The sequence below is a fragment of the Ictalurus punctatus genome, unplaced genomic scaffold, assembly GCF_001660625.3.
Source record: "Ictalurus punctatus breed USDA103 unplaced genomic scaffold, Coco_2.0 Super-Scaffold_100046, whole genome shotgun sequence".
NCBI classification, from domain to species: domain Eukaryota; kingdom Metazoa; phylum Chordata; class Actinopteri; order Siluriformes; family Ictaluridae; genus Ictalurus; species Ictalurus punctatus.
Genome location: NW_026521087.1, coordinates 2,571,723 through 2,584,560, shown reverse-complemented (window position 1 = coordinate 2,584,560; position 12,838 = coordinate 2,571,723).

The following is a 12,838-nucleotide window of genomic DNA, read 5'->3' as shown; positions in this document are numbered from 1 at the left end:
CTTTCCTCGTATGGGACGAGGCGTATGGGACGAGGCGTATGAATGAATGCTGACGTTCATTCATCCAGTAAATGAAAGGATTGTTGCAAATGAACATGACGATAAACTTCTGTCCATCAGAAATTGTAGGAGGCAGGTATACATGTATATGGGCTTGGAGGGAAGGTAGGGTGAAGGAGTTATAAATAATAATTACAGTGTTACTGTACATGTAAACTTTAGAGCTTCGATTTTACCCACTGGTCCTTTAAATTATACTAATACTGTATAAAATTGGAAGAAATCATATACATGCTGAAGCGACAGGTAAATAATTTACCTGTGTCTCTGCACTCAGCATGGGACTGAGCAGACGTGCTTCATATCCATGGAGTGCATCTGCAGCAAATACACCACTCTGAAAAACAGAAGAAAAGAAATGTGCATAGAAAACACCTTTCTCTGATGGGAAAAAGAGCTGTGAAGTATAATGGAGGAGTTTTTAGTTCACCTCATGAGATCAGGATCCTCAGTAAGATCAGTCACAGAGTCCTGCTACTGGAGGTCCTGTAGTGACAAACTATTAATGATCACTCAATAATCTGTGCCAGTATGGGGTTTTTTAAAGATTATTACTTGCTTTGTTTGATAAGATGCTTTGAGAATTATTCCTCAGTCTTCAGCCAACATTTAAAGTTCCTGTGTGTGTTTGAAAACCTCTTACCTTGCCATTTGTCTGCCCTGGTGTTCAAAGCCACTTCTCTAGAAGGATATTACTGATATTGAGAAGGTCTACACCGTTAAAGGATGCGATCTCTTTAGCCACTGCGTGAATGTCTGATCAGGCAAACGAAAGTGCCACAGAAAACACGTGATGAGTAAATGCTGTTGTTAAAAACTGTTTAAAGCAGCCTTTTGTTATACACCCTAGGGCTAGGGGTCGACCGATAGTGGATTTTACTGATACCAATAACCAAGTCAGGCAGAAGTTTTGTAAAACTGATACTGAATGAAAACACTCGAAGTAAAATATTCCTGAACTTTATTACAAAAATAAAGTACTGACTGAACCATGAAAATGTACTGCACTTTTTAAAATGAATTATAATATATTAACTATTAATAAACGTTAATTTAATGTAGCACTCTGTTAGATTTCCAAGTATCTCAGGAATCTCATATTTATGTCTTCAGATCTCCATCAGCCCTATCAGCCTGTTCTACCATTACTTCTATTAACTTTTAGTTCTGTGCTGCTATGAGCTAGAAAGTGTGGTTTACCGCAGAGTTCAGGTCTGGAGAGTCCAAATGAACACACACACACACACACACACACACACACACACACACACACACACACACACACACACACACATACACACATACACACACACACACACACACACACACACACACACACACACACACACACTGACACATGTGAATGTTCACAGAGACTTCTGGTTTATTTCATGCAAAACAAAAGTATTTATACACATTGATAAGAAGCAGTGTGTTTCTACTGGTCCAGGTGTCAGACAGATTTAAACAAAACACACAGCACATAGTCATAATACAAAATAAGTCCAGTGTCATGTTGACATGGAAATACATAATATAACCAAGGATAGCAGTTGATCAGCTTATTTAAAGAGGTTATTAAATGAATACATTCATCATAGGTATTTGATAGCAGTTCATAATATAAGAGCACATGATATAAGAATTTCCTTTCACACTCCAAATAACAAAAATAGAGATGTCCAAAATGAATTAAAAAACACTTAAAATAACAAGAATGAGTTTTTATTTCTCCTCTAGAGGTCACTCTCGTGCTGCATAATGACATCGGACAGTTCTCAGCTGCTCCTGCAAGGGACGCAGTCGAGCTCTACCAAGGGCTGCATGGTTCTTAATAAAATAGGACACTTTTTTTTTTGGCTTGAGCAATTATTCGATTCTTACATTACTTACGGAGGCTGCATTTGAACAGACAATAAGGAAATGTAAAGCTTCAGTGCTCCGAGTTTGACAGCAAAATATTCACATCTTAATCTACACCATGAAAAAAAATTCCGTACTTTCTCCAGACTTTCCAGAACCGTGCCTCGCTTGCTGACATTTAGGCACATCATGATTCTAAATGACCAGCAACATCAGTACATCAACCCTAACCTTTCATGAGTCCACACTTTCATGAGTATAACCATTAAAAAAAGAGGCCATTGTACATCTTAATAAATATTCAAGTTGCAATCAAAATGGTGCGTGATTGCTTGAGTATTGGTGCTTAGTGTCTGCATGGTCAGATTTACTCTCACCAGGGGAGGTCTGTCCAGCAGGACTCTTCATGTGCTCCACCACTGAGCTGTGCTCGAACAGAGCCACGATGAGACGGCCGGGCAGTCCCGTGAGCTTCAGCAGCTCGGGGCAGTCCAGCTGAAAAGTCATGAACACGTTCTCTGTGGCTGACCGCTGATACTGCAGCTTCGAGGTGAAGCTCTCTCCCCTCGTCTGTAGCTCCTCCTACACACACACACACACACACACACGAAACAAATCCATAAACAGGTGCATTCAACAGATCATAAAGTAAGTAGAGTCATTTATGCTGTATTAAATATATACACTGTATAGAAAATATAAAATAATGCCTAATATTTTTGTAATAGTTGTTAGTCAACAAAAGAGCCTCTCTGTAAATGCAACAGGACTGCAAAAGAAAAAAACAAAGCAGCGACCAGTTATATTAAAGCGCAGAATAAAACTAAGACAAACCTGTATTCATGGAAATGACATGACTTTAAGGCTTAACCAAGATAAGTGGAAAAACAGTTTGGTCAATAGCGATGGGAAGGAAAGACATCATTGTAAAATTTGTTTATAAACAAACAGCTAAAGATTCATCTATAAAAGAATTAAAATAAAAACTCATACATAAATAGATTTATTTTATAAAGCATCTTATTCCTCTGGTAACAAACCTGCAGCGTATCAGACTTCAGCAATGTGTGTACGAGGTCCAAGCTGAATTTCAAACACACAGTTCTCTCTGCACCTGTAAACAAAGCAGCGGGGCAAATTTCTATATTTATAATAAATAAATCTATTCATGATAGATTAATATAATCAGCGATTAGACAAGGTTTATAGAGGCCAATCGTAACAAAACTCAGTGGACCGGTTTGACTCTTGACCCCAGAGGTCTGTGCTCAATTTGAACCCAAACGGTCAAGGTAAAGGAACACCCTTAAGAAAGGAGTTAGGGGTGAGGGCATTTTTCTGGCATGGTTTGGGTCCACTTATCCCCTTAAAGGAAATGTTCACTGCACATCAATATAAAGTGGTTTTGAATGATCACCTTTTTTCCTATGATGAAGCATTTCTATCCTGTTACAAACGGACAATGCACCATCCATAGGGCACAAGGGGTCAATGAATGGTTAATGATGTGAAGGATATGTCATGGCCTAACCTGATCTCAACCCATTTGAACACCTATGGGAGATTTTAGACCAATGTGTTATGTCTATGTGATGTCTTCATCATTATCAAGACAGCAAATGATGATCTTTTGGAACAATAGTGTACCATTCCAGCAGTACAATTCCAGAGACTTTTATAATCAATGCCAAGGCACATTGAAGCTGTCCTGGGAACACATGGTGGTTTAACACTGTTTATTAAGATACTGTTAATTTTCCCTTTAATTTCTCACCCATCTGTATAATGTCACTGTCACATGGAAACCTAGCATCTCCAGATTGGGTCATTTTTCCTTCTTTAAGTTCTTTATAAAACAATGCTATTGGTCACCCTTTACATTTAACTGTGGGTTTCACAAATATTTAACCAATGAAAAGTATTAAAAAGTGTTTGTGACTAAATCTCAATCTCTAAAACTTTTGATAAAGCCTCATAACTCCACCCCACCTACATGTTGGAGGATTGATGTGCCACACAGCAGAGCTGAACGTAAACAGTGATCTTGAAGGTACATAAAGAACGGGTTGCTTTGAATAAATACAGCATTTTCTTTCATCAGTAAACACCAAGTCTGTAAAGGCTTTTTTTTAAAAATCTAACATTAATGTCATTTAAAGTAACATTTTTTGATGTACAGCCACTATATCAACTGTAACAGTTCACTGCACAAAATACAGGGTTTTATTTCCTGAAAAGTAACAGTTTGTCATATGAGGTTTCCACCCGAGAGTGACAACATGTACAGTGTCCTCCACTAATATTGGCACCCTTGGTAAATATGAGCAAAGAATAAAACCTTTTGTTCAAAAAATTCACAAAAATACTCTGCTCTCATGGATAAACAATTGCAAACAGGTTTATTAAAAAAATGTTACATGGGTGCACAACAATTAAAAAAAAAAAAACATTTATTTGTATAGTGCTTTTTACAATAGACATTGTCTCAAAGCAGCTTTACAGAAATATCAACATGGTATACAGATATTAAAGGTGTGAATTTATCCCAACTGAGCAAGCTATTGAGTGGCGACGGTGGCAAGGAAAAACTCCCTAAGATGTTTTAAGAGGAAGAAACCTTGAGAGGAACCTGACTCAGAAGGAACCCATCCTCATCTGAGTAACAACAGATAGTGTGAAAAAGTTCATTATGGATTCATATGAAGTCTGTATGGCCTTAGGAGCAGCCATAGTCCCAGCAGTCTGGAATTAGAGAAGATTTGAGCTCCACCCAGAGGCAGAAAGTATCTGGATCTCTAGTATCTCCATAAATTCGTGTGGGGCTCGGCAAAAGGAGAGAGGGAGAAAAAAGATTATTATGACTGCGAACTAGTAGAACAGAATCTAGTCAGGGTAGGCTTGAGTAAACAAATACGTTTTAAGCCTAGACTTAAACACTGAGACTGTGTCTGAGTCCCGAACACTAATAGGAAGACTGTTCCATAACTGTGGGGCTCTATAAGAGAAAGCTCTCCCCCCTGCTGTAGCCTTCACTATTCAAGGTACCGTCAAAAAGCCTGCGCCTTTTGATCTAAGTAGTCGTGGCGGATCATATAAAACCAAAAGGTCGCTTAGATATTGTGGCGCGAGACCATTTAGTGCTGTATAGGTTAATAAAAGTATTTTATAGTTAATGCAAGATTTTACTGGGAGCCAATGCAGTACTGCTAATATTGGTGTGATATGGTCGTATCTTTTGGTTCTAGTTAGGACTCTAGCAGCTGCATTCTGGACTAATTGGAGCTTATTTATATTCCTACTGGAACATCCAGACAGTATGGCATTACAGTAATCTAATCTAGAGGTGACGAATGCATGAACTAGTATTTCCGCATCATGTAGTGACAATATGTTTCTTATTTTAGAAATATTTCTGAGATGAAAGAAGGCTATCCTAGTAATATTATCTACATGAGCATCAAATGATAGGCTGGAGTCAATAATCACTCCAAGGTCTTTAACTGCTGCACATGATGAAACAGAAAGACCATCCAGAGTAACCATGTGATCAGAAAGATTTCTTCTAGCTACACGTTAGGCCTAATAAAAGTATTTCTGTTTTATCAGAATTAAGTAGAAGGAAGTTGGTTAACATCCAATGTCTATTGTCCTTTACACAATCCTCAACTTTACTAAGCTTCTGTCTGTCCTCTGGCTTCGCTGAAACATACAGCTGTGTATCATCAGCATAACAGTCGAAGCTAATTCCATGTTTACGAATAATTTGTCCTAGGGGTAGAATATATAAAGTAAAAAGCAGTGGGCCTAAAACAGAACCCTGCGGAACTCCAAAAGTAACCTCAGTACACATGGAGAATTCACCATTTACATCTACGAACTGATAACGATCGGTCAGATAAGACCTGAGCCAGGAGAGGACTGTTCCATTAATACCAACAACATTTTCTAATCTATCAAGGAGAATAGTGTGATCTATAGTATCAAAAGCTGCACTAAGGTCGAGTAACACAAGCAGCGAGACACAACCCTGATCGTAGGTCAGTAGAAGGTCATTTACTACTTTAACTAACGCTGTCTCTGTGCTATGATGAGGTCTAAATCCTGATTGATACATTTCATGAATGTTATTCCTATCTAAGTACGAGCATAACTGCTTTGCTACAACCTTTTCTAAAATCTTAGAGATGAAGGGGAGATTTGATATTGGTCTATAGCTGGACAATTGAGACGGGTCAAGATCAGGTTTTTTAATCAAGGGTTTAATAACTGCTAATTTAAGTGATTTATGTACATAGCCAGTGCTTAGGGAAGAATTGATTATATTTAGAAGTGGTTCAATTACTCCTGGACAAATCTGTTTAAACAAACATGTAGGTACGGGATCTAGTATGCAAGTTGATGAATTGGCTGAAGAGATTAATGTAGCTAGTTCGGTCTCTCTAAGCGGAGCAAAACACTCTAAACATTGATCTGATATTGCTACATTGTCATGTAATGGGTTTGTTACAGTACTGTCCGGTTTTAATTTAATGGCGTGTATTTCACGTCTAATATTTTCAACCTTATCAATGAAAAATTTCATGAAATCTTCACTGCTATGTAATGATTGAGTGTTTCTCTCTGTAGTGGTTTTATTCCTAGTTAATTTTGCTACTGTGTTGAAAAGGAATCTAGAATTGTTTTTGTTATCTCCTATTAAGGTGGAGAAATAGATTTTTCTAGCATCGCCAAGAGATTTCCTATATTTCAGTAGGCTCTCCTTCCATGCTGTTTGAAATATCACCAGTTTGGTTTGATTTACGTTCTAATTGTCGAGTTGTCTGTTTTAAGGTTCGCGTTTGATCGTTATACCAGGGTGCTAATTTTTTTTCTCTAATTATTTTCCTTTTGAGTGGAGCCACTCTATCTAGCATGTAGCGGAGTGTTGACTCCAAGCTTTCAGTCACCTGATCGAGTTCTATGTGATCTGATGGTGATCCAAATCTAATTGATGTTTCTGTGAGGTTATTTATGAAGCTCGGTGCAGTAGTTGATGTGTAGGTACGTTTTACGCGGTAGCGAGGCGAGGTGGAAATATTATGATCAATTCGTATTATGAACGAGATAAGATAATGGTCTGAGACAACTTCAGACTGCGGAAAAATTATAATATTATCTATACTTAGTCCGTATGTTAGTATGAGGTCAAGAGTGACAATTATTGGCACCCCTATGAATCCATGAGAAATACAGTATCTCACAAAAGTAGTCCACCCCTCACATTTTTGTAAATATTTGATTATATCTTTTCATGTGACAACACTGAAGAAATGACACTTTGCTACAATGTAAAGTAGTGAGTGTACAGCTTGTGTAACAGTGTAAATTTGCTGTCCCCTCAAAATAACTCAACACACAGCCATTAATGCCTAAACTGCTGGCAACAAAAGTGAGTACACCACTAAGTGTAAATGTCCAAATTGGGCCCAAAGTGTCAATATTTTGTGTGGCCACCATTAAGTTCCACTGCAGTGGCTTAGTAGGTGGCTTTGTACTCAACCTATTTGCATTAAAGGAATTAGATATCATTTTATGTTAACAATATTTTCCCCTTCACATATTGAAGCCATTGATTTCTAATAATTTGACAATTATATGAGTGTACGATATTGACCCATAGAGTAGATACAAGTAAAAACCAGATGCAATTTGTCAACTTTGCTCATTTATTTATCATCAGTAACCACTTCATCCTGCTCAGGGTCGAGGAGGATCCAGAGTTTATCCAGGGTTAATGGGCAAGAGGCAAGAATATATCTTACATCAGTCCATCACAGGAGACCACAGACACACACACAGACACAGAATCACAGACTCATTCACACCCTGGGGCAAGATAGCATAGGAGATCCACCAACCAGTAGGTCTATGTGTGGTGGGAGAAAACTTGGAGGAATCCTGCACAGACGCAGGGAGAACCTGCAGTTCCACATAAACAGTATCCTGAGCTCAGGATCGAATCAGAGAACATGGAGCTGTGAGGTAAACTGGTCTACATGAACCATACTCATACACAATATATGGTAAATCCACTTGGAGGAAGGAGTGGGGATGATTCATTCATTAATAATTATTAGGTCTGCAACTAACCATTATTTTCATAATCGATTAGTTGGCCGATTATTTTTTAGATTAATCAGATGGGGCGGGGCAAACTTTCAGTACCATTTCTTCTTATTTGAAATAAAATCCACAAACTGAGTGTTACTTCAGACTAAAAATTTACACAAGTGTTTGTCCAAAACAGAAAGGAACCCAATACACACACACACACACACACACACACACACACACACACACACACACACACACACACACAGAATATATATTATTAATTAGGACTGTAGTTTAATTCAGTGCTTTTTGTGCAGCCATGAAAATAATGTATAAATACTATAAAATAAATAATATAAAATTTTGTGTTTTAATTAGACATTACAGATCTTACTCGCTCTACACTCTGTATCAGCGCGTCTACACCACGCGTGATCGCAGCGCGGCCTCGTTACTAACACATCACTTCCGTTATAATAAACAACAGAATTTACACTGCAAGCGCACATATACAGCATATAATGACAATAAACTTAAATTAAACTAAACCTTTTAAGCTGCGTGCACCAGTTTCCCCTGCCCCTTACACACGGTGAATATGAACATAATTTTGTGCTCCACGGTGTTTAATATAAAATGCTCCCTGCATTTCTGATTTTCTTCCTCAGTCACGTGATGATTTCTCCTCCATCTGATGGAGACTGACATCATGGGAATAATAGGTAACGCTGACAGAGAGTAAACTGGAGAAAGTCAGTGTCTGTGACTCTGAGTGTCTGCTAATGCTTGCGTACGTATGACGTCAATTGTCATTGTGACTTATACTACCGGTTAGTAAAAAAATCACTAGTGATACATTTGAGATGATATTACCTTTCTAAAATCCACACAGTAGAGTATACAGACAGTAGAGTACACAGTGCATAGTGTAAGTGTACAGTACTTCATTTGGGACACAACTTTAGTATTTACTCCCCGAAGCGTGTTTTCTGAACAGAAGTAATGTAATGCCGACCATCTAATCCATAATGAGATTCATTACAATAATTTTCATCATCGACTATTATCCATTTTATTGATTAGTTGTTGCAGCTCTAGTGCAAATATATAAATATAAATGATTTGACTTTTTTTTGACCCAGTGTGAAATATTAAAGAGCTATCACTATTTCTCTAGATATAACCATGCGGTATGTTAGATGGTGGTATGCTGTGTTCAATAGGACTATGTGAGCACAAACAAACACTGAAATCTAAGAATGTTTTTTTAAAAAGATAATTAATAAAAATGTGTCCGCACAGGTCTGTTAGATCTTTAACATATAACAGGTAGTGCAATAATGGAAAAAGGGTATAAATGTAAACATAACACACTATGACTGAGTATTCAGCAAATTAGCTTATACCAAATATGAACATAGCAGTTATAGGATGATAGCAGCTAGGTAAAGTGTATTTAAAGTGTATATAGTGACAGTAAATTAGATCCTATGTTTTTTAATAATACAGTACAGTATAATTCAGTTGTTCTATTAGTGCAATTTCAACCAAAATACAGTTGAGTGTAAAAGTTTGTACCCCCTTTTGGTTTATTTTGGACGGAAGAGTGTTAAATGTCCTAAACACTACAAAATTTGACTGTAGGTAGAAGTTAATTTTATTATCAGACTCAGATATCCATGTTAATATTTTTAATACTGCTCATTAGTGTTAAATGACTTGAAAGAGTTAACACATCGGATGGTCATGGCAGCACCTTGATTTTGTGTTCAGTAAACCAATTGTGTGTTGATTTTGATGTATGTTTTGGATCACTGTCCTGCTGGAAGATCCAACCACGGCACATTTTAATCTTTCTGGCAGAGGCAGTCAGGTTTTTATTTAATATCTGTTGATATTTGGTAGAGTCCATGATGCCATGTATCCTAACAATATGTCCTGGTCCTCTGGCAGAAAAACAGCCCCAAAACATTAAAGATCCACCACCATAGTTAACTGTGTTCATGAGGTACTTTTCCATATGGCTAGGGTGAAGTCAGCTAACATGGGCCACTTTTTGGAAAATGATTTATAATGCCATCAAATAAGCTATCATGTCTCACCATCTCATCAAATCATGATCTCTAATGATTTTTTTATGAATTAGCATGGGTCTCTTCAATATAAATTTCTTTTAAAAATATGAAAAAGTATCATTGTTTTAAAATTATGAGGGTTAGAGTATCGGCAGGAGCCCTCTTGAGCCACAACACAATGTTCAGGCAAATTGGGCCGGCTGATCAGTTAACATGAGCCAATATAAAAAGATAACAGGTAATTTCGACTGAAATCATTTTAATTTTAACAGTAAATTGACACTATTGTGTTGAGTGTGCCATAGCAGCAACACCGTAAATATATTTCATTTAATAGAAAGCACATCTTCTCCACAGGTCTCGTGGTACAATGAGTTGCACTGACAGCAGCACACCCTAAATGTTCCCGCTGCATTGAATGCTGAAGGACTGTCGTGGTCTCTCCTTTCTCCCCAGCAGTAACCTCCACACAGGGTTTACCCACCTCCCCAACCACACGAGTAGAGTAAAACTGGACTTGCAGGACAAATACACCACAATTCCACAGATGTGATGGAACATCTCTGATTGCAAGTTCCTCCAGCAGGACTGCATACCATTGAAACCACTTTCCTAACACACTACATTGCTGTATGGTTCAAGCTGCTTGGTTTGTTTCCTGCTCTCCAGGTCCTCCCTCAGTAGAGTAGAGGTTGATGGTAAACTAACTGGTTTCTCTTCCATTATTATTTGTAGTTCCTTAGTTAAATCTGTGACCATAGGCACTTCTACTGTTTGTTCTGCATGTTGTTTTAAGTTCCTTTCTCCCCTTTTTCCTTTAGGGCCAGCCTGTGTTGGGGTTAACGAAAGTCTGGCTTTCCTCTCTCTACCGAACCCCCTATTTTCCCTTACGGTCCCCACATAGGAACCCATAACAGGTTGCGTACTCGGTTTAAGAGGTGGAAACGATTCAGGGTCATTGAAGGATTAAGCCAATGGGGTGAGTGACTTTTTTTGCATTTCTGTTAATATTGATTTCAGGGTCTGTGCTGAACTCGCTGTGAATTTCTTTCTATACCTTGTTTTGCTCCAGGTTACTGCTCTGTTGAAAGCCTGGATGTCCAATTCTCTTACTTCAGACAAAATGGTTGCTATTACTTCATTGTAGTGTTCTTTTAAGATCTCTATATTATTGTCCATCCACTGTGCTGTGTTTTGATTGACCTTTTCCAGTGTTGACTGGTCTGGAGAAGGTTTAATGAAAGATTTTGTGACCTGTCTGAACACACTTGGTGGATAAGGATTAGCCGGTGTTGTGGCCGCCAGAATTTCTGAATGATGTAGAGCCTGTAACAATTTGAAATATTTTGTCAGTGTTAAATCTACAGCAGTTTTTGATTTGAGACACCTTGAATTTGGTTTTCACTTACATTTGCAGGTTCCCTTATTGGTCCAGAGTCAGCCAAGACTTCAAATCTGTTGTGCATAATGCATAATGTAGTGTAGTGTGTTGTGGATAAAAATGACATGAAATAAACATGAGGGAGACTTAGTATGAGTAATATGTAATTGCAAAATCATCGCGAGTGGTATTGGCAGGCAAACCGAATGGATAGGGAACATCTCCAACTTGAAATCTAAAAAAGGTCCATTGAGGAAAGGAATTCCGTATTATAAGCTGATGTTTTCCGACTTCACTAACAAATTTAAAGATCTAAACATCGATTGGGTGGAAGACTCGAGCAAAGAAATATATATTTTAATTGTTCATCTAATTTATAGTAACCCTGGGGCTTTCAGAAATTTGGAGGAAGACCAAAACAAAGAATGTCTCCAAAATTTACAGAATAAAATCCTATCTGAACACCTGAGAGATACAACTTGGTTAGTCACTGTAAGAAGGCTCCCAGTAAGAGCGATTGTAAAATGGAGCTGTTTCGTAAAAACCAGTAAATGCCCGATGCCTAACTGTAATGAAGAGGAAACACTCGAACATTTCCTGTTAGAGTGTTATCGCTCTAAAGAAACATGGGATAAATTAAAAACCATTGGTCTTAATATAGAAATAAATATGAACTCAATTTTCTATGGCATTTTTAAAGAAAATTGTAGCAAGACTCAGCATGACTTCATTTGGTTCATAATATGTTTGACTAAATCTAAACTCTGGAAAACAAGAGCCAAAATGACTATAAATCAAACGTTTATATCCAGTGATGTTGTATTCAAAGACATTCAAAAAGAACTAAGAAGATTAAAAAGCAGCACATCTTGGTTTAAAGACTCTTCAGTGTGGGACTCTATTTGCGTGTAATTGTACCTTGACTATGTAAGTATTTTTTTTTCTTTCTTTCTGAATATGACTTTGTCATATAGGGTGGTAAGGGACTTGGCAAAGGAGGCGCTAAGCGTCACCGCAAGGCGCTTCGCGATAACATCCAGGGGATCACCAAGCCGGCTATTCGCCGTCTGGCTCGCCGTGTTGGTGTAAAGCGTATTTCTGGTCTGATCTATGAAGAGACTCGTGGTGTGCTGAAGGTGTTCCTGGAGAACGTGATCCGCGACGCCATCACCTACACTGAGCATGCCAAGAGAAAGACCGTGACCGCCATGGATGTGGTGTACGCCCTGAAACGCCAGGGGCGCACCCTGTACGGCTTCCACGGTTAAACGCTCTAACACCGAACGACGCGAACACCTCCACGCGCCTCTTTGCCGAGTCCCTTACCACCCTTGCTTTTTTTTTAAATGAATTTTATTGAATTTAT